The sequence below is a fragment of the Octopus bimaculoides genome, chromosome 1 (assembly GCF_046866305.1).
Source record: "Octopus bimaculoides isolate indiv1 chromosome 1, ASM4686630v1, whole genome shotgun sequence".
Lineage (NCBI taxonomy): Eukaryota > Metazoa > Mollusca > Cephalopoda > Octopoda > Octopodidae > Octopus > Octopus bimaculoides.
This window is the reverse complement of record NC_142928.1, coordinates 85,850,698-85,855,697: the sequence shown is the minus strand read 5'-3', so window position 1 is coordinate 85,855,697 and position 5,000 is coordinate 85,850,698.

Genomic DNA, 5,000 nt, shown 5'->3' with positions numbered 1-5,000 from the left:
CTGAAGGACCACTGCAATAAGTATGTGAAACTGAGAGGGTAATATGTTGAATAAAATCAAATTCTTGTATTTTCTTTTACCCAAAGCCAGGAACTTTTCAGAATCTTCTGAAAACTTAATTTACGCGTTGCCATTATGCACAAACTATTTAATGAACTAATCTCGTTCCTTTGGAGCCGATGTAAAAATTTATTATAAACAAACTTAGAATGTTTGGAAAATGATTGGCTGACAAATATGGTACAGTAATTGCTTGCACTGAAGAAATAAGTCATCATTATAGGGGCAGGCATGGCTGTGTCGTTAAGAATATCTAACAGGCATAGGTATAGCTTTGTAGATAAGAAGCTCTATTTGTTAACATGTGATTGCAACTTCAGTTCCATTGAATCGCAACATTGCAAACGCCTGTTACTATGACCGCGGACCGACCAATACTTTGCGAGCGAATGTCGTAAACGAAAATTCACACGTTAAAGTGCGTCGTATGTATGTATGTGTATATATATCTATGCTTGCTTGCATGCATGCTTGTATGTATGTATGTGAATGTGTGTGGTTTAGTGGTTAGGGTATTCGGTTTATGATCGTGAGTTCGATTCACGGCGGCGCGTTGTGTTCTTGAGCAGGACATGTTATATCGCGTTGCTACGGTCCACACAGGTGGTAAAAACGAATAGTAACTGTATTTCAAAGGGCCATTCTTGTCACATTCTGTGTCCTACTTAATCTCTCTGAGAACAGACCAATTGGAACCCTTATCACCGTAACATACAGTAATCACTAATGTATGTATGTATGTATGTTTGTCTCTTCTAGTTTTTAATTATTATATATCTTCCACTGAAGAGGGAGCCGATTTCCAACAAAGATACACGGCTCTATTTTTGGAATGTAATTAATACAGACAAATTCACATTTGAAACTTGAGAAAAGTCTTGCATATTTTTACTGTTCCACTCACAGATTGGTCATTTTCTCTTTCTGAAAATCTCAGTTTATCCACATTCTCCTTTAAGCATTGCATTTACTAACAAAACCTAGTGCTCCAATTATTATTGGTAAGAATATGAATTCATAGTCTGGATATAGAAGCTGGAGGTTTCGAAGCAGTTGTCCATAGATATCCTCTTTTCTCAGATTTTCAAAGAGATATATCTGCAGGGCAGCTAACCTCTATGATGCCTTTGCCCCTCTGTCTCAAACCACACTATCCGGCATATTACGCTTATATTTGACTGAAGTTTTGATGGGAATATTCCACCAATATTCCTTGAGTTGGTGTTTATGAATGTAGTCCATAACAGAGGGATTTTCTAAGTTTCAGGATAGTCACTTTTGCGGATGGCATTGTAAATTGTTTTAGCAACAACATCGTGCCGCATAGGGAGGTAGTACCGTGACGACATTTTAGGACAGCTGCTAATCAGATGCGTAATGTCTTCCACAGGAACATGACATAGCCTGAACATGCGGTTGCACCCTGGGATTACAAGAGCGTCACTGTCTCCCTTGTTCACCAGGTACTTTGTGGCAATCTCCTGTTCATGGATTGCAAACGTATAACCTTCAAAGTGTGATGTGATGTAGTGGTCTTGTATCTAAGAGAGGCTGCACTTCGTATCAATTCTACTGTCTTCTTCAAGCCTCCGGGCAACATACCCATGCATGGTCCTTTTTTTGTATGCTGGGTGCTTTCCACCCAGGTCTTCTCTGAGGTAAGAGAGGTCAGCAATTTTAGAGCTGTATAGATCATAAGAAAGAGAGTGTTTCTTGAGGAGTTCACTGCCAACTCGTACAATGCTGCTCACTTCACATTTCAGCACTGTATTAATGTATTTATTTTTGCTGCTGTTGTTTAGCAGGTGCTGTCTGAGCGATACCATACGGTATTCGAAGGCCGTCTGCACAGATATCAGGCCTCTACCACCTGCATTTCTTGTTTGGTAGAGCCTGTCAACTTCATTGTTTCTGTGGAAGTTCCCAGTTGTCAGGATTTTGCGGGTTTTGATATTTATGGAGTGGATTTCCTCTAGAGACCAATCAAGTATCCCAAATGTTGGGATCAGTACTGGTACTGCAAATGAATTGTGGGATATTGTTTTGTTGTAAGAAGAGAGTTCCGACTGCCATATTTTCCTAAGTCCGGTGTAATATTCTAGGGTCGCTCTGTCTTTATCCAAAGTGCCTTCATATGATACATTTTCGTCTATGCCTAGGTACTTGTAACATTCTTTGTGTGGAATGAAGGAGATAGAGAAACTGTTGAGGCACAGGTTTTGGGTTTGGCGGACTGATTTTCCTCGTTCTATAGCCAAATATGAACATTTCTTTTGGCTAAATTCCATGCCTATATCAGCTGAAAATGTTATTAATCCCAGTTGATTTTTGGCATTGTTAACCCTTTTAAGATAAATCTTGAGGTCGTCTACAAAAATACATTGATATTTTATTTCTGGCAGTTGAAGATCCTAGCATGAAACCATTTGTTTTCTGCAGTAGGAACGATAATGGATTCAGTGCCAAAATGAAAAGAGGTAAGAAAGACTATTTCCTTGGAATATTCCCCTTGTAATGCCTATACTATTAGAAACAATTATTCTGTTCTCTGTTGTAAGGGTAAGAATAGTTGTCCATGTCTTTGTGAGTCTCTCTATAGCAGCAATTAAGATAGTAGGTACCTTTGCCAGATATAGGCTCTTCAACAGCCATGAATGGGAGATAGTGTCAAATGCCTTCTTATAGCTAAGCCATACTGTCACAAGGTTTCTGTGTTGCTTTCTTACTTCAGACAGTACAGCTTTATTTATTAAAACTTGTTCAGCACATCCTCACACTCCATTCTTTCCCCCAACCTGTTCATCAGTCACAATGTCCGACTCACAACAGTCCTGAAGAAATTCGTTGAGGCAGCTTATGTACAGTTTGTACATAATGTTTATGCAAGCAATGGATTTGCAGTTTCCTGCTATCTCGGTGATTTCATTTTTGGCAACAAAATTTGTCCTTGCTGTAGCAAGCCAATGTGGTATCTCAGTCTGACTTCTCATAGTCATTTGAACATACATATCAACTGGTTTTTATAAAATGTCAGCTTCTTGTACCAATATCCAACTACTAGGTCCCTTCCAGGTGCCATCCCATTCTGTAGTTTGCCTACTGCTGTAGCGAAGGTTTCTGCATCAATTTTTTTATGCTTTACTGTTAATGTTTGTACAGTATTCCCTCTCAATTGTATTTAACCATGATGCATTCAGGTCGAAATTCCTCTTTACATTCCAAATTTTTGACCAGAAGAATTGTAGATCTTCTTGGAAAGGAGCTTTCTTAATGGTAATATCTTCCTTCCTCATCTCTCTGTGTAATGCTTGTGAGTTGGAATACAAAAATTCGCTTGCGATAGCGGAGTTTCTTGCTCATCGTCACGAGTTCATGTTTTTAAGTGATTAGCTTGCCTTTTCCTTCCTTCCTTCCTTCGTTTATTTGTTCATTTCTTTCTTTCTTCGTTCTTTTTTTCGTTTCTTTGTGTTTTTTTCTTTGCTCCACATACATTAACACTGACCCACCTTAAAATGCACGATTTTAGGGTGTGGTTTCAAAAATGTAAGTTAGCTTTTGAACTGAAACCGTCAACAAATTGCCTTAATAAATTAAAACTCAGCACAAAAGCTGCTACATTTCTTTTGTACAAATGCAGGGCGCAATGTTAATTTGTCACTTTAAAGAAACAGCAGACTGTAGAAACAAACCGTGGAACAACTACAACCACCTACACAATTACACACAAGTGTGTGTGTGTGTGTGTGTGTGTGTGTGTGTGTGTGTGTGTGTGTGTGTGTGTGTGTATTCTTTTATTCATTTGTTTTAGTCATTTGACTTTTTGACTTGCGGCATGCTGGAGCATCGTCGTATCGACCCTTGCACTTACTCTTTGTAAGCCTGGTACTCAATCTATCGGGCCCTTCTACCGAACCACTAAATTACGGGGACGTAAACGCCAACATCGGTTATCAAGCGATGGGCGGGAGTGGGTGGGTAAACACAGACACAAAGACACACATATAAATCTATACAAAAACATACGACGGCCTTCTTTCAGTTTCCGTCTACCAAATCCACTCACAAGGCTTTGCTGGGCCCCAGGCTATAGTAGAAAACATTTGCCTAAGGTGCCACGTAGTGGGACACTGAACCCGGAACCATGTGGTTGGGAAGCAAGCTTCTAACCACACGACCACGCCTATCTATCTATATATATTCTTTTACTTCTTTCAGTCATTTGACTGCGACCACGCTGGAGCACCGCCTTGAAGGGCTTTTGTCGAACAACTCAACCACAGTACTTATACTTTGTAAGCCTGGTACATATTCAATTGGTCTCCTTTGCCGAATCGCTATGTTACAGGGACGTATACACATTAGCATCGGTCGTCAAGCAATGGTGGGTGGGGGAACAAACATAAACAGAAAGACACAACACATTAATATATACATATATAAATATAATTTCAATAATAATAAAAGCGTAAAATTAATTAATTAATTAATAATAATTTATTTTACCAAGTAGTTCGGTACGTTAAAATAACCTTTTTAGGTAAAATTATACAAACATTCTATAATTATAAACATAATTATAATCAGGGGTCAGCTAATTGCTTTGCTACGCACCGAATTTAGAAATAGGAGTTAAATGCCTTTTCTACTACCACAAAGATCTCCCAGATAGTAACAATCCATCCATCCATCCATCCATACATACATACATATGCATATATATATACATACATACATACATACATACATATGCATATATATATACATACATACATACATACATATGCATATATATATACATACATACATACATATGCATATATATATACATACATACATACATATGCATATATATATACATACATACATACATACATACATATGCATATATATATATACATACATACATACATACATATGCATATATACATACATACATACAT